General features: G+C 47.4%; 67 non-coding genes across 67 annotated transcripts; 10 read left to right on the top strand and 57 right to left on the bottom strand.

Annotated features, from left to right (window-relative positions):
* Nucleotides 1–52: 52 nt before the first annotated feature.
* On the bottom strand, nt 53–125 carry Trnak-uuu (transfer RNA lysine (anticodon UUU)). The gene has a single exon. It is a non-coding gene; the product is annotated as a tRNA-Lys (tRNA).
* Nucleotides 126–198: 73 nt separating this feature from the next.
* On the bottom strand, nt 199–270 carry Trnad-guc (transfer RNA aspartic acid (anticodon GUC)). The gene has a single exon. It is a non-coding gene; the product is annotated as a tRNA-Asp (tRNA).
* A 262-nt stretch (nt 271–532) lies between these two features.
* Nucleotides 533–605, bottom strand: Trnaa-ugc (transfer RNA alanine (anticodon UGC)). Its single transcript has one exon. It is a non-coding gene; the product is annotated as a tRNA-Ala (tRNA).
* Nucleotides 606–858: 253 nt separating this feature from the next.
* Nucleotides 859–952, top strand: Trnay-gua (transfer RNA tyrosine (anticodon GUA)). The gene is made up of 2 exons: nt 859–895; nt 917–952. It is a non-coding gene; the product is annotated as a tRNA-Tyr (tRNA).
* Nucleotides 953–993: 41 nt separating this feature from the next.
* Nucleotides 994–1,109, bottom strand: Trnal-caa (transfer RNA leucine (anticodon CAA)). The gene is made up of 2 exons: nt 1,072–1,109; nt 994–1,039 (listed from the first exon to the last, which is right to left on the bottom strand). It is a non-coding gene; the product is annotated as a tRNA-Leu (tRNA).
* A 248-nt stretch (nt 1,110–1,357) lies between these two features.
* Trnak-uuu (transfer RNA lysine (anticodon UUU)) lies at nt 1,358–1,430 on the bottom strand. Its single transcript has one exon. It is a non-coding gene; the product is annotated as a tRNA-Lys (tRNA).
* Nucleotides 1,431–1,503: 73 nt separating this feature from the next.
* Nucleotides 1,504–1,575, bottom strand: Trnad-guc (transfer RNA aspartic acid (anticodon GUC)). The gene has a single exon. It is a non-coding gene; the product is annotated as a tRNA-Asp (tRNA).
* A 585-nt stretch (nt 1,576–2,160) lies between these two features.
* Trnay-gua (transfer RNA tyrosine (anticodon GUA)) lies at nt 2,161–2,254 on the top strand. The gene is made up of 2 exons: nt 2,161–2,197; nt 2,219–2,254. It is a non-coding gene; the product is annotated as a tRNA-Tyr (tRNA).
* A 41-nt stretch (nt 2,255–2,295) lies between these two features.
* Nucleotides 2,296–2,411, bottom strand: Trnal-caa (transfer RNA leucine (anticodon CAA)). Its single transcript has 2 exons — nt 2,374–2,411; nt 2,296–2,341 (listed from the first exon to the last, which is right to left on the bottom strand). It is a non-coding gene; the product is annotated as a tRNA-Leu (tRNA).
* Nucleotides 2,412–2,479: 68 nt separating this feature from the next.
* On the bottom strand, nt 2,480–2,552 carry Trnaa-agc (transfer RNA alanine (anticodon AGC)). The gene has a single exon. It is a non-coding gene; the product is annotated as a tRNA-Ala (tRNA).
* Nucleotides 2,553–2,659: 107 nt separating this feature from the next.
* On the bottom strand, nt 2,660–2,732 carry Trnak-uuu (transfer RNA lysine (anticodon UUU)). Its single transcript has one exon. It is a non-coding gene; the product is annotated as a tRNA-Lys (tRNA).
* Nucleotides 2,733–2,805: 73 nt separating this feature from the next.
* Nucleotides 2,806–2,877, bottom strand: Trnad-guc (transfer RNA aspartic acid (anticodon GUC)). Its single transcript has one exon. It is a non-coding gene; the product is annotated as a tRNA-Asp (tRNA).
* A 259-nt stretch (nt 2,878–3,136) lies between these two features.
* Nucleotides 3,137–3,209, bottom strand: Trnaa-ugc (transfer RNA alanine (anticodon UGC)). Its single transcript has one exon. It is a non-coding gene; the product is annotated as a tRNA-Ala (tRNA).
* A 253-nt stretch (nt 3,210–3,462) lies between these two features.
* Nucleotides 3,463–3,556, top strand: Trnay-gua (transfer RNA tyrosine (anticodon GUA)). Its single transcript has 2 exons — nt 3,463–3,499; nt 3,521–3,556. It is a non-coding gene; the product is annotated as a tRNA-Tyr (tRNA).
* A 41-nt stretch (nt 3,557–3,597) lies between these two features.
* On the bottom strand, nt 3,598–3,713 carry Trnal-caa (transfer RNA leucine (anticodon CAA)). The gene is made up of 2 exons: nt 3,676–3,713; nt 3,598–3,643 (listed from the first exon to the last, which is right to left on the bottom strand). It is a non-coding gene; the product is annotated as a tRNA-Leu (tRNA).
* Nucleotides 3,714–3,781: 68 nt separating this feature from the next.
* Nucleotides 3,782–3,854, bottom strand: Trnaa-agc (transfer RNA alanine (anticodon AGC)). The gene has a single exon. It is a non-coding gene; the product is annotated as a tRNA-Ala (tRNA).
* A 107-nt stretch (nt 3,855–3,961) lies between these two features.
* Nucleotides 3,962–4,034, bottom strand: Trnak-uuu (transfer RNA lysine (anticodon UUU)). Its single transcript has one exon. It is a non-coding gene; the product is annotated as a tRNA-Lys (tRNA).
* Nucleotides 4,035–4,107: 73 nt separating this feature from the next.
* On the bottom strand, nt 4,108–4,179 carry Trnad-guc (transfer RNA aspartic acid (anticodon GUC)). The gene has a single exon. It is a non-coding gene; the product is annotated as a tRNA-Asp (tRNA).
* Nucleotides 4,180–4,438: 259 nt separating this feature from the next.
* On the bottom strand, nt 4,439–4,511 carry Trnaa-ugc (transfer RNA alanine (anticodon UGC)). Its single transcript has one exon. It is a non-coding gene; the product is annotated as a tRNA-Ala (tRNA).
* A 253-nt stretch (nt 4,512–4,764) lies between these two features.
* On the top strand, nt 4,765–4,858 carry Trnay-gua (transfer RNA tyrosine (anticodon GUA)). The gene is made up of 2 exons: nt 4,765–4,801; nt 4,823–4,858. It is a non-coding gene; the product is annotated as a tRNA-Tyr (tRNA).
* Nucleotides 4,859–4,899: 41 nt separating this feature from the next.
* Nucleotides 4,900–5,015, bottom strand: Trnal-caa (transfer RNA leucine (anticodon CAA)). The gene is made up of 2 exons: nt 4,978–5,015; nt 4,900–4,945 (listed from the first exon to the last, which is right to left on the bottom strand). It is a non-coding gene; the product is annotated as a tRNA-Leu (tRNA).
* A 68-nt stretch (nt 5,016–5,083) lies between these two features.
* Nucleotides 5,084–5,156, bottom strand: Trnaa-agc (transfer RNA alanine (anticodon AGC)). The gene has a single exon. It is a non-coding gene; the product is annotated as a tRNA-Ala (tRNA).
* Nucleotides 5,157–5,263: 107 nt separating this feature from the next.
* Trnak-uuu (transfer RNA lysine (anticodon UUU)) lies at nt 5,264–5,336 on the bottom strand. The gene has a single exon. It is a non-coding gene; the product is annotated as a tRNA-Lys (tRNA).
* Nucleotides 5,337–5,409: 73 nt separating this feature from the next.
* Nucleotides 5,410–5,481, bottom strand: Trnad-guc (transfer RNA aspartic acid (anticodon GUC)). Its single transcript has one exon. It is a non-coding gene; the product is annotated as a tRNA-Asp (tRNA).
* Nucleotides 5,482–5,740: 259 nt separating this feature from the next.
* Trnaa-ugc (transfer RNA alanine (anticodon UGC)) lies at nt 5,741–5,813 on the bottom strand. Its single transcript has one exon. It is a non-coding gene; the product is annotated as a tRNA-Ala (tRNA).
* A 253-nt stretch (nt 5,814–6,066) lies between these two features.
* Nucleotides 6,067–6,160, top strand: Trnay-gua (transfer RNA tyrosine (anticodon GUA)). Its single transcript has 2 exons — nt 6,067–6,103; nt 6,125–6,160. It is a non-coding gene; the product is annotated as a tRNA-Tyr (tRNA).
* A 41-nt stretch (nt 6,161–6,201) lies between these two features.
* On the bottom strand, nt 6,202–6,317 carry Trnal-caa (transfer RNA leucine (anticodon CAA)). Its single transcript has 2 exons — nt 6,280–6,317; nt 6,202–6,247 (listed from the first exon to the last, which is right to left on the bottom strand). It is a non-coding gene; the product is annotated as a tRNA-Leu (tRNA).
* Nucleotides 6,318–6,385: 68 nt separating this feature from the next.
* Trnaa-agc (transfer RNA alanine (anticodon AGC)) lies at nt 6,386–6,458 on the bottom strand. Its single transcript has one exon. It is a non-coding gene; the product is annotated as a tRNA-Ala (tRNA).
* A 107-nt stretch (nt 6,459–6,565) lies between these two features.
* On the bottom strand, nt 6,566–6,638 carry Trnak-uuu (transfer RNA lysine (anticodon UUU)). The gene has a single exon. It is a non-coding gene; the product is annotated as a tRNA-Lys (tRNA).
* A 73-nt stretch (nt 6,639–6,711) lies between these two features.
* Nucleotides 6,712–6,783, bottom strand: Trnad-guc (transfer RNA aspartic acid (anticodon GUC)). Its single transcript has one exon. It is a non-coding gene; the product is annotated as a tRNA-Asp (tRNA).
* A 262-nt stretch (nt 6,784–7,045) lies between these two features.
* Trnaa-ugc (transfer RNA alanine (anticodon UGC)) lies at nt 7,046–7,118 on the bottom strand. Its single transcript has one exon. It is a non-coding gene; the product is annotated as a tRNA-Ala (tRNA).
* A 253-nt stretch (nt 7,119–7,371) lies between these two features.
* Trnay-gua (transfer RNA tyrosine (anticodon GUA)) lies at nt 7,372–7,465 on the top strand. The gene is made up of 2 exons: nt 7,372–7,408; nt 7,430–7,465. It is a non-coding gene; the product is annotated as a tRNA-Tyr (tRNA).
* A 41-nt stretch (nt 7,466–7,506) lies between these two features.
* On the bottom strand, nt 7,507–7,622 carry Trnal-caa (transfer RNA leucine (anticodon CAA)). Its single transcript has 2 exons — nt 7,585–7,622; nt 7,507–7,552 (listed from the first exon to the last, which is right to left on the bottom strand). It is a non-coding gene; the product is annotated as a tRNA-Leu (tRNA).
* A 68-nt stretch (nt 7,623–7,690) lies between these two features.
* Trnaa-agc (transfer RNA alanine (anticodon AGC)) lies at nt 7,691–7,763 on the bottom strand. The gene has a single exon. It is a non-coding gene; the product is annotated as a tRNA-Ala (tRNA).
* Nucleotides 7,764–7,870: 107 nt separating this feature from the next.
* Nucleotides 7,871–7,943, bottom strand: Trnak-uuu (transfer RNA lysine (anticodon UUU)). Its single transcript has one exon. It is a non-coding gene; the product is annotated as a tRNA-Lys (tRNA).
* Nucleotides 7,944–8,016: 73 nt separating this feature from the next.
* On the bottom strand, nt 8,017–8,088 carry Trnad-guc (transfer RNA aspartic acid (anticodon GUC)). The gene has a single exon. It is a non-coding gene; the product is annotated as a tRNA-Asp (tRNA).
* Nucleotides 8,089–8,347: 259 nt separating this feature from the next.
* Trnaa-ugc (transfer RNA alanine (anticodon UGC)) lies at nt 8,348–8,420 on the bottom strand. Its single transcript has one exon. It is a non-coding gene; the product is annotated as a tRNA-Ala (tRNA).
* Nucleotides 8,421–8,673: 253 nt separating this feature from the next.
* On the top strand, nt 8,674–8,767 carry Trnay-gua (transfer RNA tyrosine (anticodon GUA)). Its single transcript has 2 exons — nt 8,674–8,710; nt 8,732–8,767. It is a non-coding gene; the product is annotated as a tRNA-Tyr (tRNA).
* Nucleotides 8,768–8,808: 41 nt separating this feature from the next.
* On the bottom strand, nt 8,809–8,924 carry Trnal-caa (transfer RNA leucine (anticodon CAA)). Its single transcript has 2 exons — nt 8,887–8,924; nt 8,809–8,854 (listed from the first exon to the last, which is right to left on the bottom strand). It is a non-coding gene; the product is annotated as a tRNA-Leu (tRNA).
* Nucleotides 8,925–8,992: 68 nt separating this feature from the next.
* On the bottom strand, nt 8,993–9,065 carry Trnaa-agc (transfer RNA alanine (anticodon AGC)). The gene has a single exon. It is a non-coding gene; the product is annotated as a tRNA-Ala (tRNA).
* A 107-nt stretch (nt 9,066–9,172) lies between these two features.
* Nucleotides 9,173–9,245, bottom strand: Trnak-uuu (transfer RNA lysine (anticodon UUU)). The gene has a single exon. It is a non-coding gene; the product is annotated as a tRNA-Lys (tRNA).
* Nucleotides 9,246–9,318: 73 nt separating this feature from the next.
* On the bottom strand, nt 9,319–9,390 carry Trnad-guc (transfer RNA aspartic acid (anticodon GUC)). Its single transcript has one exon. It is a non-coding gene; the product is annotated as a tRNA-Asp (tRNA).
* Nucleotides 9,391–9,649: 259 nt separating this feature from the next.
* Trnaa-ugc (transfer RNA alanine (anticodon UGC)) lies at nt 9,650–9,722 on the bottom strand. Its single transcript has one exon. It is a non-coding gene; the product is annotated as a tRNA-Ala (tRNA).
* A 253-nt stretch (nt 9,723–9,975) lies between these two features.
* Nucleotides 9,976–10,069, top strand: Trnay-gua (transfer RNA tyrosine (anticodon GUA)). The gene is made up of 2 exons: nt 9,976–10,012; nt 10,034–10,069. It is a non-coding gene; the product is annotated as a tRNA-Tyr (tRNA).
* Nucleotides 10,070–10,294: 225 nt separating this feature from the next.
* On the bottom strand, nt 10,295–10,367 carry Trnaa-agc (transfer RNA alanine (anticodon AGC)). Its single transcript has one exon. It is a non-coding gene; the product is annotated as a tRNA-Ala (tRNA).
* Nucleotides 10,368–10,474: 107 nt separating this feature from the next.
* Nucleotides 10,475–10,547, bottom strand: Trnak-uuu (transfer RNA lysine (anticodon UUU)). The gene has a single exon. It is a non-coding gene; the product is annotated as a tRNA-Lys (tRNA).
* A 73-nt stretch (nt 10,548–10,620) lies between these two features.
* On the bottom strand, nt 10,621–10,692 carry Trnad-guc (transfer RNA aspartic acid (anticodon GUC)). Its single transcript has one exon. It is a non-coding gene; the product is annotated as a tRNA-Asp (tRNA).
* Nucleotides 10,693–10,951: 259 nt separating this feature from the next.
* On the bottom strand, nt 10,952–11,024 carry Trnaa-ugc (transfer RNA alanine (anticodon UGC)). The gene has a single exon. It is a non-coding gene; the product is annotated as a tRNA-Ala (tRNA).
* Nucleotides 11,025–11,277: 253 nt separating this feature from the next.
* Nucleotides 11,278–11,371, top strand: Trnay-gua (transfer RNA tyrosine (anticodon GUA)). Its single transcript has 2 exons — nt 11,278–11,314; nt 11,336–11,371. It is a non-coding gene; the product is annotated as a tRNA-Tyr (tRNA).
* A 41-nt stretch (nt 11,372–11,412) lies between these two features.
* On the bottom strand, nt 11,413–11,528 carry Trnal-caa (transfer RNA leucine (anticodon CAA)). Its single transcript has 2 exons — nt 11,491–11,528; nt 11,413–11,458 (listed from the first exon to the last, which is right to left on the bottom strand). It is a non-coding gene; the product is annotated as a tRNA-Leu (tRNA).
* Nucleotides 11,529–11,596: 68 nt separating this feature from the next.
* Trnaa-agc (transfer RNA alanine (anticodon AGC)) lies at nt 11,597–11,669 on the bottom strand. The gene has a single exon. It is a non-coding gene; the product is annotated as a tRNA-Ala (tRNA).
* Nucleotides 11,670–11,776: 107 nt separating this feature from the next.
* On the bottom strand, nt 11,777–11,849 carry Trnak-uuu (transfer RNA lysine (anticodon UUU)). The gene has a single exon. It is a non-coding gene; the product is annotated as a tRNA-Lys (tRNA).
* Nucleotides 11,850–11,922: 73 nt separating this feature from the next.
* Trnad-guc (transfer RNA aspartic acid (anticodon GUC)) lies at nt 11,923–11,994 on the bottom strand. The gene has a single exon. It is a non-coding gene; the product is annotated as a tRNA-Asp (tRNA).
* A 259-nt stretch (nt 11,995–12,253) lies between these two features.
* Nucleotides 12,254–12,326, bottom strand: Trnaa-ugc (transfer RNA alanine (anticodon UGC)). Its single transcript has one exon. It is a non-coding gene; the product is annotated as a tRNA-Ala (tRNA).
* Nucleotides 12,327–12,579: 253 nt separating this feature from the next.
* Nucleotides 12,580–12,673, top strand: Trnay-gua (transfer RNA tyrosine (anticodon GUA)). Its single transcript has 2 exons — nt 12,580–12,616; nt 12,638–12,673. It is a non-coding gene; the product is annotated as a tRNA-Tyr (tRNA).
* A 225-nt stretch (nt 12,674–12,898) lies between these two features.
* Trnaa-agc (transfer RNA alanine (anticodon AGC)) lies at nt 12,899–12,971 on the bottom strand. Its single transcript has one exon. It is a non-coding gene; the product is annotated as a tRNA-Ala (tRNA).
* Nucleotides 12,972–13,078: 107 nt separating this feature from the next.
* Trnak-uuu (transfer RNA lysine (anticodon UUU)) lies at nt 13,079–13,151 on the bottom strand. Its single transcript has one exon. It is a non-coding gene; the product is annotated as a tRNA-Lys (tRNA).
* A 73-nt stretch (nt 13,152–13,224) lies between these two features.
* Trnad-guc (transfer RNA aspartic acid (anticodon GUC)) lies at nt 13,225–13,296 on the bottom strand. The gene has a single exon. It is a non-coding gene; the product is annotated as a tRNA-Asp (tRNA).
* A 259-nt stretch (nt 13,297–13,555) lies between these two features.
* Nucleotides 13,556–13,628, bottom strand: Trnaa-ugc (transfer RNA alanine (anticodon UGC)). The gene has a single exon. It is a non-coding gene; the product is annotated as a tRNA-Ala (tRNA).
* Nucleotides 13,629–13,934: 306 nt separating this feature from the next.
* Trnal-caa (transfer RNA leucine (anticodon CAA)) lies at nt 13,935–14,050 on the bottom strand. The gene is made up of 2 exons: nt 14,013–14,050; nt 13,935–13,980 (listed from the first exon to the last, which is right to left on the bottom strand). It is a non-coding gene; the product is annotated as a tRNA-Leu (tRNA).
* A 68-nt stretch (nt 14,051–14,118) lies between these two features.
* On the bottom strand, nt 14,119–14,191 carry Trnaa-agc (transfer RNA alanine (anticodon AGC)). The gene has a single exon. It is a non-coding gene; the product is annotated as a tRNA-Ala (tRNA).
* Nucleotides 14,192–14,298: 107 nt separating this feature from the next.
* Nucleotides 14,299–14,371, bottom strand: Trnak-uuu (transfer RNA lysine (anticodon UUU)). The gene has a single exon. It is a non-coding gene; the product is annotated as a tRNA-Lys (tRNA).
* Nucleotides 14,372–14,444: 73 nt separating this feature from the next.
* On the bottom strand, nt 14,445–14,516 carry Trnad-guc (transfer RNA aspartic acid (anticodon GUC)). Its single transcript has one exon. It is a non-coding gene; the product is annotated as a tRNA-Asp (tRNA).
* A 259-nt stretch (nt 14,517–14,775) lies between these two features.
* On the bottom strand, nt 14,776–14,848 carry Trnaa-ugc (transfer RNA alanine (anticodon UGC)). The gene has a single exon. It is a non-coding gene; the product is annotated as a tRNA-Ala (tRNA).
* A 388-nt stretch (nt 14,849–15,236) lies between these two features.
* Trnal-caa (transfer RNA leucine (anticodon CAA)) lies at nt 15,237–15,352 on the bottom strand. The gene is made up of 2 exons: nt 15,315–15,352; nt 15,237–15,282 (listed from the first exon to the last, which is right to left on the bottom strand). It is a non-coding gene; the product is annotated as a tRNA-Leu (tRNA).
* Nucleotides 15,353–15,600: 248 nt separating this feature from the next.
* On the bottom strand, nt 15,601–15,673 carry Trnak-uuu (transfer RNA lysine (anticodon UUU)). Its single transcript has one exon. It is a non-coding gene; the product is annotated as a tRNA-Lys (tRNA).
* Nucleotides 15,674–15,746: 73 nt separating this feature from the next.
* Nucleotides 15,747–15,818, bottom strand: Trnad-guc (transfer RNA aspartic acid (anticodon GUC)). Its single transcript has one exon. It is a non-coding gene; the product is annotated as a tRNA-Asp (tRNA).
* Between the last annotated feature and the right edge of the window lie 97 nt (nt 15,819–15,915).

Below are 15,915 nucleotides of genomic sequence, written 5' to 3'. Positions count from 1 at the left end.
CGACAAGACATTGTGCTGAAAGTTAGTTCACCATCGTACCAAATAATTGTTACGCCCGATGAGGGACTCGAACCCGCGACCCTCAGATTAAAAGTCTGATGCTCTACCGACTGAGCTAACCGGGCGTAAATCTGTATTCCCGGATAGTCCCGCGAACGCTACTGACGTGAAACGAAACATTGACAAGATAAAAAGAACCTCCCCGGCGGGGAATCGAACCCCGGTCTCCCGCGTGACAGGCGGGGATACTTACCACTATACTACCGAGGACGAGTTCATATTTAAATAATATGTTCGCGATGGCGTCAATGCCCGAATGCCACACGGTCGATCATGTTAAAAGCTGAAACTGTGTATACTGTCAATGCGAAATTAAACAGCAAGAAATGCTCTAGACATATGCAGCGCGGTTTAGTATTATTATTATTATTATTATTAATACCAGGTAATCTTAGGAGCATCATAAATCCTCTTATGACCATTGGCAACTACTGAAATTAGTATAAAAATAAATAAATTAAAAACATCGTCTTGGAGGATCCGGGCATCGATCCCGGTACCTCTCGCATGCAAAGCGAGCGCTCTACCATGTGAGCTAATCCCCCTGGAAATGGTAAAAAGGTCATAGTTCGAGTGCTGTTCGCAATACTAAACTACACCTTACATCAGACACATTTCAGCTTACCTACCTTCAGCAGAGTGGCGCAGAGGAAGCGTGCTGGGCCCATAACCCAGAGGTCGGTGGATCGAAACCACCCTCTGCTACGTGCGAGCTATCGCATCATTTTAAAAACCACGTCATACTACAAACGTGACATGACCTGCATAGTCCTGCACAAGAACTGTACGATGCTACATCCACCGATAGCTCAGTTGGTAGAGCGGAGGACTGTAGACGAACTTATACCACTCAGGCATCCTTAGGTCGCTGGTTCAAATCCGGCTCGGTGGACTTGCATTTTAGGCCTAAAATTTTGTGTGGCAGGGAAAAGTTGTCGGAAGTGGGATTCGAACCCACGCCCTCATTCGAGGACCAGAATTCTCCACGCGATGAGTGGAAGAACATTTTGTCTTGAGTCTGGCGCCTTAGACCGCTCGGCCATCCCGACATGACACGAACGCTGCTGCAAATTGCTCTGCGCAAATTTCATTTATTTTACGCCTATGGAAAAGGCATTGGAGAACCCGGGCATCGATTCCGGTACCTCTCGCATGCTAAGCAAGCGCTCTACCATCTGAGCTAGTTCCCCATCAAGTTTGCTTCGCCTTTGCCACTCCGCAAATGTTACGTTATTCATCCTCTTTCGACAAGACATTGTGGTGAAAGTTAGTTCACCATCGTACCAAATAATTGTTACGCCCGATGAGGGACTCGAACCCGCGACCCTCAGATTAAAAGTCTGATGCTCTACCGACTGAGCTAACCGGGCGTAAATCTGTATTCCCGGACAGTCCCGCGAACGCTACTGACGTGAAACGAAACATTGACAAGATAAAAAGAACCTCCCCGGCGGGGAATCGAACCCCGGTCTCCCGCGTGACAGGCGGGGATACTTACCACTATACTACCGAGGACGAGTTCATATTTAAATAATATGTTCGCGATGGCGTCAATGCCCGAATGCCACACGGTCGATCATGTTAAAAGCTGAAACTGTGTATACTGTCAATGCGAAATTAAACAGCAAGAAATGCTCTAGACATATGCAGCGCGGTTTAGTATTATTATTATTATTATTAATACCAGGTAATCTTAGGAGCATCATAAATCCTCTTATGACCATTGGCAACTACTGAAATTAGTATAAAAATAAATAAATTAAAAACATCGTCTTGGAGGATCCGGGCATCGATCCCGGTACCTCTCGCATGCAAAGCGAGCGCTCTACCATGTGAGCTAATCCCCGTGGAAATGGTAAAAAGGTCATAGTTCGAGTGCTGTTCGCAATACTAAACTACACCTTACATCAGACACATTTCAGCTTACCTACCTTCAGCAGAGTGGCGCAGAGGAAGCGTGCTGGGCCCATAACCCAGAGGTTGGTGGATCGAAACCACCCTCTGCTACGTGCGAGCTATCGCATCATTTTAAAAACCACGTCATACTACAAACGTGACATGACCTGCATAGTCCTGCACAAGAACTGTACGATGCTACATCCACCGATAGCTCAGTTGGTAGAGCGGAGGACTGTAGACGAACTTATACAACTCAGGCATCCTTAGGTCGCTGGTTCAAATCCGGCTCGGTGGACTTGCATTTTAGGCCTAAAATTTTGTGTGGCAGGGAAAAGTTGTCGGAAGTGGGATTCGAACCCACGCCCTCATTCGAGGACCAGAATTCTCCACGCGATGAGTGGAAGAACATTTTGTCTTGAGTCTGGCGCCTTAGACCGCTCGGCCATCCCGACATGACACGAACGCTGCTGCAAATTGCTCTGCGCAAATTTCATTTATTTTACGCCTATGGAAAAGGCATTGGAGAACCCGGGCATCGATCCCGGTACCTCTCGCATGCTAAGCGAGCGCTCTACCATCTGAGCTAGTTCCCCATCAAGTTTGCTTCGCCTTTGCCACTCCGCAAATGTTACGTTATTCATCCTCTTTCGACAAGACATTGTGGTGAAAGTTAGTTCACCATCGTACCAAATAATTGTTACGCCCGATGAGGGACTCGAACCCGCGACCCTCAGATTAAAAGTCTGATGCTCTACCGACTGAGCTAACCGGGCGTAAATCTGTATTCCCGGACAGTCCCGCGAACGCTACTGACGTGAAACGAAACATTGACAAGATAAAAAGAACCTCCCCGGCGGGGAATCGAACCCCGGTCTCCCGCGTGACAGGCGGGGATACTTACCACTATACTACCGAGGACGAGTTCATATTTAAATAATATGTTCGCGATGGCGTCAATGCCCGAATGCCACACGGTCGATCATGTTAAAAGCTGAAACTGTGTATACTGTCAATGCGAAATTAAACAGCAAGAAATGCTCTAGACATATGCAGCGCGGTTTAGTATTATTATTATTATTATTAATACCAGGTAATCTTAGGAGCATCATAAATCCTCTTATGACCATTGGCAACTACTGAAATTAGTATAAAAATAAATAAATTAAAAACATCGTCTTGGAGGATCCGGGCATCGATCCCGGTACCTCTCGCATGCAAAGCGAGCGCTCTACCATGTGAGCTAATCCCCCTGGAAATGGTAAAAAGGTCATAGTTCGAGTGCTGTTCGCAATACTAAACTACACCTTACATCAGACACATTTCAGCTTACCTACCTTCAGCAGAGTGGCGCAGAGGAAGCGTGCTGGGCCCATAACCCAGAGGTCGGTGGATCGAAACCACCCTCTGCTACGTGCGAGCTATCGCATCATTTTAAAAACCACGTCATACTACAAACGTGACATGACCTGCATAGTCCTGCACAAGAACTGTACGATGCTACATCCACCGATAGCTCAGTTGGTAGAGCGGAGGACTGTAGACGAACTTATACCACTCAGGCATCCTTAGGTCGCTGGTTCAAATCCGGCTCGGTGGACTTGCATTTTGGGCCTAAAATTTTGTGTGGCAGGGAAAAGTTGTCGGAAGTGGGATTCGAACCCACGCCCTCATTCGAGGACCAGAATTCTCCACGCGATGAGTGGAAGAACATTTTGTCTTGAGTCTGGCGCCTTAGACCGCTCGGCCATCCCGACATGACACGAACGCTGCTGCAAATTGCTCTGCGCAAATTTCATTTATTTTACGCCTATGGAAAAGGCATTGGAGAACCCGGGCATCGATCCCGGTACCTCTCGCATGCTAAGCGAGCGCTCTACCATCTGAGCTAGTTCCCCATCAAGTTTGCTTCGCCTTTGCCACTCCGCAAATGTTACGTTATTCATCCTCTTTCGACAAGACATTGTGGTGAAAGTTAGTTCACCATCGTACCAAATAATTGTTACGCCCGATGAGGGACTCGAACCCGCGACCCTCAGATTAAAAGTCTGATGCTCTACCGACTGAGCTAACCGGGCGTAAATCTGTATTCCCGGACAGTCCCGCGAACGCTACTGACGTGAAACGAAACATTGACAAGATAAAAAGAACCTCCCCGGCGGGGAATCGAACCCCGGTCTCCCGCGTGACAGGCGGGGATACTTACCACTGTACTACCGAGGACGAGTTCATATTTAAATAATATGTTCGCGATGGCGTCAATGCCCGAATGCCACACGGTCGATTATGTTAAAAGCTGAAACTGTGTATACTGTCAATGCGAAATTAAACAGCAAGAAATGCTCTAGACATATGCAGCGCGGTTTAGTATTATTATTATTATTATTAATACCAGGTAATCTTAGGAGCATCATAAATCCTCTTATGACCATTGGCAACTACTGAAATTAGTATAAAAATAAATAAATTAAAAACATCGTCTTGGAGGATCCGGGCATCGATCCCGGTACCTCTCGCATGCAAAGCGAGCGCTCTACCATGTGAGCTAATCCCCCTGGAAATAGTAAAAAGGTCATAGTTCGAGTGCTGTTCGCAATACTAAACTACACCTTACATCAGACACCTTTCAGCTTACCTACCTTCAGCAGAGTGGCGCAGAGGAAGCGTGCTGGGCCCATAACCCAGAGGTCGGTGGATCGAAACCACCCTCTGCTACGTGCGAGCTATCGCATCATTTTAAAAACCACGTCATACTACAAACGTGACATGACCTGCATAGTCCTGCACAAGAACTGTACGATGCTACATCCACCGATAGCTCAGTTGGTAGAGCGGAGGACTGTAGACGAACTTATACCACTCAGGCATCCTTAGGTCGCTGGTTCAAATCCGGCTCGGTGGACTTGCATTTTAGGCCTAAAATTTTGTGTGGCAGGGAAAAGTTGTCGGAAGTGGGATTCGAACCCACGCCCTCATTCGAGGACCAGAATTTTCCACGCGATGAGTGGAAGAACATTTTGTCTTGAGTCTGGCGCCTTAGACCGCTCGGCCATCCCGACATGACACGAACGCTGCTGCAAATTGCTCTGCGCAAATTTCATTTATTTTACGCCTATGGAAAAGGCATTGGAGAACCCGGGCATCGATCCCGGTACCTCTCGCATGCTAAGCGAGCGCTCTACCATCTGAGCTAGTTCCCCATCAAGTTTGCTTCGCCTTTGCCACTCCGCAAATGTTACGTTATTCATCCTCTTTCGACAAGACATTGTGGTGAAAGTTAGTTCACCATCGTACCAAATAATTGTTACGCCCGATGAGGGACTCGAACCCGCGACCCTCAGATTAAAAGTCTGATGCTCTACCGACTGAGCTAACCGGGCGTAAATCTGTATTCCCGGACAGTCCCGCGAACGCTACTGACGTGAAACGAAACATTGACAAGATAAAAAGAACCTCCCCGGCGGGGAATCGAACCCCGGTCTCCCGCGAGACAGGCGGGGATACTTACCACTGTACTACCGAGGACGAGTTCATATTTAAATAATATGTTCGCGATGGCGTCAATGCCCGAATGCCACACGGTCGATCATGTTAAAAGCTGAAACTGTGTATACTGTCAATGCGAAATTAAACAGCAAGAAATGCTCTAGACATATGCAGCGCGGTTTAGTATTATTATTATTATTATTAATACCAGGTAATCTTAGGAGCATCATAAATCCTCTTATGACCATTGGCAACTACTGAAATTAGTATAAAAATAAATAAATTAAAAACATCGTCTTGGAGGATCCGGGCATCGATCCCGGTACCTCTCGCATGCAAAGCGAGCGCTCTACCATGTGAGCTAATCCCCCTGGAAATGGTAAAAAGGTCATAGTTCGAGTGCTGTTCGCAATACTAAACTACACCTTACATCAGACACATTTCAGCTTACCTACCTTCAGCAGAGTGGCGCAGAGGAAGCGTGCTGGGCCCATAACCCAGAGGTCGGTGGATCGAAACCACCCTCTGCTACGTGCGAGCTATCGCATCATTTTAAAAACCACGTCATACTACAAACGTGACATGACCTGCATAGTCCTGCACAAGAACTGTACGATGCTACATCCACCGATAGCTCAGTTGGTAGAGCGGAGGACTGTAGACGAACTTATACCACTCAGGCATCCTTAGGTCGCTGGTTCAAATCCGGCTCGGTGGACTTGCATTTTAGGCCTAAAATTTTGTGTGGCAGGGAAAAGTTGTCGGAAGTGGGATTCGAACCCACGCCCTCATTCGAGGACCAGAATTCTCCACGCGATGAGTGGAAGAACATTTTGTCTTGAGTCTGGCGCCTTAGACCGCTCGGCCATCCCGACATGACACGAACGCTGCTGCAAATTGCTCTGCGCAAATTTCATTTATTTTACGCCTATGGAAAAGGCATCGGAGAACCCGGGCATCGATCCCGGTACCTCTCGCATGCTAAGCGAGCGCTCTACCATCTGAGCTAGTTCCCCATCAAGTTTGCTTCGCCTTTGCCACTCCGCAAATGTTACGTTATTCATCCTCTTTCGACAAGACATTGTGGTGAAAGTTAGTTCACCATCGTACCAAATAATTGTTACGCCCGATGAGGGACTCGAACCCGCGACCCTCAGATTAAAAGTCTGATGCTCTACCGACTGAGCTAACCGGGCGTAAATCTGTATTCCCGGACAGTCCCGCGAACGCTACTGACGTGAAACGAAACATTGACAAGATAAAAAGAACCTCCCCGGCGGGGAATCGAACCCCGGTCTCCCGCGTGACAGGCGGGGATACTTACCACTATACTACCGAGGACGAGTTCATATTTAAATAATATGTTCGCGATGGCGTCAATGCCCGAATGCCACACGGTCGATCATGTTAAAAGCTGAAACTGTGTATACTGTCAATGCGAAATTAAACAGCAAGAAATGCTCTAGACATATGCAGCGCGGTTTAGTATTATTATTATTATTATTATTAATACCAGGTAATCTTAGGAGCATCATAAATCCTCTTATGACCATTGGCAACTACTGAAATTAGTATAAAAATAAATAAATTAAAAACATCGTCTTGGAGGATCCGGGCATCGATCCCGGTACCTCTCGCATGCAAAGCGAGCGCTCTACCATGTGAGCTAATCCCCCTGGAAATGGTAAAAAGGTCATAGTTCCAGTGCTGTTCGCAATACTAAACTACACCTTACATCAGACACATTTCAGCTTACCTACCTTCAGCAGAGTGGCGCAGAGGAAGCGTGCTGGGCCCATAACCCAGAGGTCGGTGGATCGAAACCACCCTCTGCTACGTGCGAGCTATCGCATCATTTTAAAAACCACGTCATACTACAAACGTGACATGACCTGCATAGTCCTGCACAAGAACTGTACGATGCTACATCCACCGATAGCTCAGTTGGTAGAGCGGAGGACTGTAGACGAACTTATACCACTCAGGCATCCTTAGGTCGCTGGTTCAAATCCGGCTCGGTGGACTTGCATTTTAGGCCTAAAATTTTGTGTGGCAGGGAAAAGTTGTCGGAAGTGGGATTCGAACCCACGCCCTCATTCGAGGACCAGAATTCTCCACGCGATGAGTGGAAGAACATTTTGTCTTGAGTCTGGCGCCTTAGACCGCTCGGCCATCCCGACATGACACGAACGCTGCTGCAAATTGCTCTGCGCAAATTTCATTTATTTTACGCCTATGGAAAAGGCATTGGAGAACCCGGGCATCGATCCCGGTACCTCTCGCATGCTAAGCGAGCGCTCTACCATCTGAGCTAGTTCCCCATCAAGTTTGCTTCGCCTTTGCCACTCCGCAAATGTTACGTTATTCATCCTCTTTCGACAAGACATTGTGGTGAAAGTTAGTTCACCATCGTACCAAATAATTGTTACGCCCGATGAGGGACTCGAACCCGCGACCCTCAGATTAAAAGTCTGATGCTCTACCGACTGAGCTAACCGGGCGTAAATCTGTATTCCCGGACAGTCCCGCGAACGCTACTGACGTGAAACGAAACATTGACAAGATAAAAAGAACCTCCCTGGCGGGGAATCGAACCCCGGTCTCCCGCGTGACAGGCGGGGATACTTACCACTATACTACCGAGGACGAGTTCATATTTAAATAATATGTTCGCGATGGCGTCAATGCCCGAATGCCACACGGTCGATCATGTTAAAAGCTGAAACTGTGTATACTGTCAATGCGAAATTAAACAGCAAGAAATGCTCTAGACATATGCAGCGCGGTTTAGTATTATTATTATTATTATTAATACCAGGTAATCTTAGGAGCATCATAAATCCTCTTATGACCATTGGCAACTACTGAAATTAGTATAAAAATAAATAAATTAAAAACATCGTCTTGGAGGATCCGGGCATCGATCCCGGTACCTCTCGCATGCAAAGCGAGCGCTCTACCATGTGAGCTAATCCCCCTGGAAATGGTAAAAAGGTCATAGTTCGAGTGCTGTTCGCAATACTAAACTACACCTTACATCAGACACATTTCAGCTTACCTACCTTCAGCAGAGTGGCGCAGAGGAAGCGTGCTGGGCCCATAACCCAGAGGTCGGTGGATCGAAACCACCCTCTGCTACGTGCGAGCTATCGCATCATTTTAAAAACCACGTCATACTACAAACGTGACATGACCTGCATAGTCCTGCACAAGAACTGTACGATTCTACATCCACCGATAGCTCAGTTGGTAGAGCGGAGGACTGTAGACGAACTTATACCACTCAGGCATCCTTAGGTCGCTGGTTCAAATCCGGCTCGGTGGACTTGCATTTTAGGCCTAAAATTTTGTGTGGCAGGGAAAAGTTGTCGGAAGTGGGATTCGAACCCACGCCCTCATTCGAGGACCAGAATTCTCCACGCGATGAGTGGAAGAACATTTTGTCTTGAGTCTGGCGCCTTAGACCGCTCGGCCATCCCGACATGACACGAACGCTGCTGCAAATTGCTCTGCGCAAATTTCATTTATTTTACGCCTATGGAAAAGGCATTGGAGAACCCGGGCATCGATCCCGGTACCTCTCGCATGCTAAGCGAGCGCTCTACCATCTGAGCTAGTTCCCCATCAAGTTTGCTTCGCCTTTGCCACTCCGCAAATGTTACGTTATTCATCCTCTTTCGACAAGACATTGTGGTGAAAGTTAGTTCACCATCGTACCAAATAATTGTTACGCCCGATGAGGGACTCGAACCCGCGACCCTCAGATTAAAAGTCTGATGCTCTACCGACTGAGCTAACCGGGCGTAAATCTGTATTCCCGGACAGTCCCGCGAACGCTACTGACGTGAAACGAAACATTGACAAGATAAAAAGAACCTCCCCGACGGGGAATCGAACCCCGGTCTCCCGCGTGACAGGCGGGGATACTTACCACTATACTACCGAGGACGAGTTCATATTTAAATAATATGTTCGCGATGGCGTCAATGCCCGAATGCCACACGGTCGATCATGTTAAAAGCTGAAACTGTGTATACTGTCAATGCGAAATTAAACAGCAAGAAATGCTATAGACATATGCAGCGCGGTTTAGTATTATTATTATTATTATTAATACCAGGTAATCTTAGGAGCATCATAAATCCTCTTATGACCATTGGCAACTACTGAAATTAGTATAAAAATAAATAAATTAAAAACATCGTCTTGGAGGATCCGGGCATCGATCCCGGTACCTCTCGCATGCAAAGCGAGCGCTCTACCATGTGAGCTAATCCCCCTGGAAATGGTAAAAAGGTCATAGTTCGAGTGCTGTTCGCAATACTAAACTACACCTTACATCAGACACATTTCAGCTTACCTACCTTCAGCAGAGTGGCGCAGAGGAAGCGTGCTGGGCCCATAACCCAGAGGTCGGTGGATCGAAACCACCCTCTGCTACGTGCGAGCTATCGCATCATTTTAAAAACCACGTCATACTACAAACGTGACATGACCTGCATAATCCTGCACAAGAACTGTACGATGCTACATCCACCGATAGCTCAGTTGGTAGAGCGGAGGACTGTAGACGAACTTATACCACTCAGGCATCCTTAGGTCGCTGGTTCAAATCCGGCTCGGTGGACTTGCATTTTAGGCCTAAAATTTTGTGTGGCAGGGAAAAGTTGTCGGAAGTGGGATTCGAACCCACGCCCTCATTCGAGGACCAGAATTCTCCACGCGATGAGTGGAAGAACATTTTGTCTTGAGTCTTGCGCCTTAGACCGCTCGGCCATCCCGACATGACACGAACGCTGCTGCAAATTGCTCTGCGCAAATTTCATTTATTTTACGCCTATGGAAAAGGCATTGGAGAACCCGGGCATCGATCCCGGTACCTCTCGCATGCTAAGCGAGCGCTCTACCATCTGAGCTAGTTCCCCATCAAGTTTGCTTCGCCTTTGCCACTCCGCAAATGTTACGTTATTCATCCTCTTTCGACAAGACATTGTGGTGAAAGTTAGTTCACCATCGTACCAAATAATTGTTACGCCCGATGAGGGACTCGAACCCGCGACCCTCAGATTAAAAGTCTGATGCTCTACCGACTGAGCTAACCGGGCGTAAATCTGTATTCCCGGACAGTCCCGCGAACGCTACTGACGTGAAACGAAACATTGACAAGATAAAAAGAACCTCCCCGGCGGGGAATCGAACCCCGGTCTCCCGCGTGACAGGCGGGGATACTTACCACTATACTACCGAGGACGAGTTCATATTTAAATAATATGTTCGCGATGGCGTCAATGCCCGAATGCCACACGGTCGATCATGTTAAAAGCTGAAACTGTGTATACTGTCAATGCGAAATTAAACAGCAAGAAATGCTCTAGACATATGCAGCGCGGTTTAGTATTATTATTATTATTATTAATACCAGGTAATCTTAGGAGCATCATAAATCCTCTTATGACCATTGGCAACTACTGAAATTAGTATAAAAATAAATAAATTAAAAACATCGTCTTGGAGGATCCGGGCATCGATCCCGGTACCTCTCGCATGCAAAGCGAGCGCTCTACCATGTGAGCTAATCCCCCTGGAAATGGTAAAAAGGTCATAGTTCGAGTGCTGTTCGCAATACTAAACTACACCTTACATCAGACACATTTCAGCTTCCCTGCCTTCAGCAGAGTGGCGCAGAGGAAGCGTGCTGGGCCCATAACCCAGAGGTCGGTGGATCGAAACCACCCTCTGCTACGTGCGAGCTATCGCATCATTTTAAAAACCACGTCATACTACAAACGTGACATGACCTGCATAGTCCTGCACAAGAACTGTACGATGCTACATCCACCGATAGCTCAGTTGGTAGAGCGGAGGACTGTAGACGAACTTATACCACTCAAGCATCCTTAGGTCGCTGGTTCAAATCCGGCTCGGTGGACTTGCATTTTAGGCCTAAAATTTTGTGTGGCAGGGAAAAGTTGTCGGAAGTGGGATTCGAACCCACGCCCTCATTCGAGGACCAGAATTCTCCACGCGATGAGTGGAAGAACATTTTGTCTTGAGTCTGGCGCCTTAGACCGCTCGGCCATCCCGACATGACACGAACGCTGCTGCAAATTGCTCTGCGCAAATTTCATTTATTTTACGCCTATGGAAAAGGCATTGGAGAACCCGGGCATCGATCCCGGTACCTCTCGCATGCTAAGCGAGCGCTCTACCATCTGAGCTAGTTCCCCATCAAGTTTGCTTCGCCTTTGCCACTCCGCAAATGTTACGTTATTCATCCTCTTTCGACAAGACATTGTGGTGAAAGTTAGTTCACCATCGTACCAAATAATTGTTACGCCCGATGAGGGACTCGAACCCGCGACCCTCAGATTAAAAGTCTGATGCTCTACCGACTGAGCTAACCGGGCGTAAATCTGTATTCCCGGACAGTCCCGCGAACGCTACTGACGTGAAACGAAACATTGACAAGATAAAAAGAACCTCCCCGACGGGGAATCGAACCCCGGTCTCCCGCGTGACAGGCGGGGATACTTACCACTATACTACCGAGGACGAGTTCATATTTAAATAATATGTTCGCGATGGCGTCAATGCCCGAATGCCACACGGTCGATCATGTTAAAAGCTGAAACTGTGTATACTGTCAATGCGAAATTAAACAGCAAGAAATGCTATAGACATATGCAGCGCGGTTTAGTATTATTATTATTATTATTAATACCAGGTAATCTTAGGAGCATCATAAATCCTCTTATGACCATTGGCAACTACTGAAATTAGTATAAAAATAAATAAATTAAAAACATCGTCTTGGAGGATCCGGGCATCGATCCCGGTACCTCTCGCATGCAAAGCGAGCGCTCTACCATGTGAGCTAATCCCCCTGGAAATGGTAAAAAGGTCATAGTTCGAGTGCTGTTCGCAATACTAAACTACACCTTACATCAGACACATTTCAGCTTACCTACCTTCAGCAGAGTGGCGCAGAGGAAGCGTGCTGGGCCCATAACCCAGAGGTCGGTGGATCGAAACCACCCTCTGCTACGTGCGAGCTATCGCATCATTTTAAAAACCACGTCATACTACAAACGTGACATGACCTGCATAATCCTGCACAAGAACTGTACGATGCTACATCCACCGATAGCTCAGTTGGTAGAGCGGAGGACTGTAGACGAACTTATACCACTCAGGCATCCTTAGGTCGCTGGTTCAAATCCGGCTCGGTGGACTTGCATTTTAGGCCTAAAATTTTGTGTGGCAGGGAAAAGTTGTCGGAAGTGGGATTCGAACCCACGCCCTCATTCGAGGACCAGAATTCTCCACGCGATGAGTGGAAGAACATTTTGTCTTGAGTCTTGCGCCTTAGACCGCTCGGCCATCCCGACATGACACGAACGCTGCTGCAAATTGCTCTGCGCAAATTTCATTTATTTTACGCCTATGGAAAAGGCATTGGAGAACCCGGGCATCGATCCCGGTACCTCTCGCATGCTAAGCGAGCGCTCTACCATCTGAGCTAGTTCCCCATCAAGTTTGCTTCGCCTTTGCCACTCCGCAAATGTTACGTTATTCATCCTCTTTCGACAAGACATTGTGGTGAAAGTTAGTTCACCATCGTACCAAATAATTGTTACGCCCGATGAGGGACTCGAACCCGCGACCCTCAGATTAAAAGTCTGATGCTCTACCGACTGAGCTAACCGGGCGTAAATCTGTATTCCCGGACAGTCCCGCGAACGCTACTGACGTGAAACGAAACATTGACAAGATAAAAAGAACCTCCCCGGCGGGGAATCGAACCCCGGTCTCCCGCGTGACAGGCGGGGATACTTACCACTATACTACCGAGGACGAGTTCATATTTAAATAATATGTTCGCGATGGCGTCAATGCCCGAATGCCACACGGTCGATCATGTTAAAAGCTGAAACTGTGTATACTGTCAATGCGAAATTAAACAGCAAGAAATGCTCTAGACATATGCAGCGCGGTTTAGTATTATTATTATTATTATTAATACCAGGTAATCTTAGGAGCATCATAAATCCTCTTATGACCATTGGCAACTACTGAAATTAGTATAAAAATAAATAAATTAAAAACATCGTCTTGGAGGATCCGGGCATCGATCCCGGTACCTCTCGCATGCAAAGCGAGCGCTCTACCATGTGAGCTAATCCCCCTGGAAATGGTAAAAAGGTCATAGTTCGAGTGCTGTTCGCAATACTAAACTACACCTTACATCAGACACATTTTAGCTTCCCTGCCTTCAGCAGAGTGGCGCAGAGGAAGCGTGCTGGGCCCATAACCCAGAGGTCGGTGGATCGAAACCACCCTCTGCTACGTGCGAGCTATCGCATCATTTTAAAAACCACGTCATACTACAAACGTGACATGACCTGCATAGTCCTGCACAAGAACTGTACGATGCTACATCCACCGATAGCTCAGTTGGTAGAGCGGAGGACTGTAGACGAACTTGGAAAAGTTGTCGGAAGTGGGATTCGAACCCACGCCCTCATTCGAGGACCAGAATTCTCCACGCGATGAGTGGAAGAACATTTTGTCTTGAGTCTGGCGCCTTAGACCGCTCGGCCATCCCGACATGACACGAACGCTGCTGCAAATTGCTCTGCGCAAATTTCATTTATTTTACGCCTATGGAAAAGGCATTGGAGAACCCGGGCATCGATCCCGGTACCTCTCGCATGCTAAGCGAGCGCTCTACCATCTGAGCTAGTTCCCCATCAAGTTTGCTTCGCCTTTGCCACTCCGCAAATGTTACGTTATTCATCCTCTTTCGACAAGACATTGTGGTGAAAGTTAGTTCACCATCGTACCAAATAATTGTTACGCCCGATGAGGGACTCGAACCCGCGACCCTCAGATTAAAAGTCTGATGCTCTACCGACTGAGCTAACCGGGCGTAAATCTGTATTCCCGGACAGTCCCGCGAACGCTACTGACGTGAAACGAAACATTGACAAGATAAAAAGAACCTCCCCGGCAGGGAATCGAACCCCGGTCTCCCGCGTGACAGGCGGGGATACTTACCACTATACTACCGAGGACGAGTTCATATTTAAATAATATGTTCGCGATGGCGTCAATGCCCGAATGCCACACGGTCGATCATGTTAAAAGCTGAAACTGTGTATACTGTCAATGCGAAATTAAACAGCAAGAAATGCTCTAGACATATGCAGCGCGGTTTAGTATTATTATTATTATTATTAATACCAGGTAATCTTAGGAGCATCATAAATCCTCTTATGACCATTGGCAACTACTGAAATTAGTATAAAAATAAATAAATTAAAAACATCGTCTTGGAGGATCCGGGCATCGATCCCGGTACCTCTCGCATGCAAAGCGAGCGCTCTACCATGTGAGCTAATCCCCCTGGAAATGGTAAAAAGGTCATAGTTCGAGTGCTGTTCGCAATACTAAACTACACCTTACATCAGACACATTTCAGCTTACCTACCTTCAGCAGAGTGGCGCAGAGGAAGCGTGCTGGGCCCATAACCCAGAGGTCGGTGGATCGAAACCACCCTCTGCTACGTGCGAGCTATCGCATCATTTTAAAAACCACGTCATACTACAAACGTGACATGACCTGCATAGTCCTGCACAAGAACTGTACGTTGCTACATGCACCGATAGCTCAGTTGGTAGAGCGGAAGACTGTAGACGAACTTATACCACTCAGGCATCCTTAGGTCGCTGGTTCAAATCCGGCTCGGTGGACTTGCATTTTTGGCCTAAAATTTTGTGTGGCAGGGAAAAGTTGTCGGAAGTGGGATTCGAACCCACGCCCTCATTCGAGGACCAGAATTCTCCACGCGATGAGTGGAAGAACATTTTGTCTTGAGTCTGGCGCCTTAGACCGCTCGGCCATCCCGACATGACACGAACGCTGCTGCAAATTGCTCTGCGCAAATTTCATTTATTTTACGCCTATGGAAAAGGCATTGGAGAACCCGGGCATCGATCCCGGTACCTCTCGCATGCTAAGCGAGCGCGCTACCATCTGAGCTAGTTCCCCATCAAGTTTGCTTCGCCTTTGCCACTCCGCAAATGTTACGTTATTCATCCTCTTTCGACAAGACATTGTGGTGAAAGTTAGTTCACCATCGTACCAAATAATTGTTACGCCCGATGAGGGACTCGAACCCGCGACCCTCAGATTAAAAGTCTGATGCTCTACCGACTGAGCTAACCGGGCGTAAATCTGTATTCCCGGACAGTCCCGCGAACGCTACTGACGTGAAACGAAACATTGGCAAGATAAAAAGAATCTCCCCGGCGGGGAATCGAACCCCGGTCTCCCGCGTGACAGGCGGGGATACTTACCACTATACTACCGAGGACGAGTTCATATTTAAATAATATGTTCGCGATGGCGTCAATGCCCGAATGCCACACGGTCGATCGTGTTAAAAGCTGAAACTGTGTATACTGTCAATG

Source organism: Hydractinia symbiolongicarpus, chromosome 3 (genome assembly GCF_029227915.1).
Source record: "Hydractinia symbiolongicarpus strain clone_291-10 chromosome 3, HSymV2.1, whole genome shotgun sequence".
Taxonomy (NCBI): domain Eukaryota; kingdom Metazoa; phylum Cnidaria; class Hydrozoa; order Anthoathecata; family Hydractiniidae; genus Hydractinia; species Hydractinia symbiolongicarpus.
Note: the sequence above shows the minus strand (reverse complement) of the source record. Positions and strands in the feature narration are given on the sequence as shown.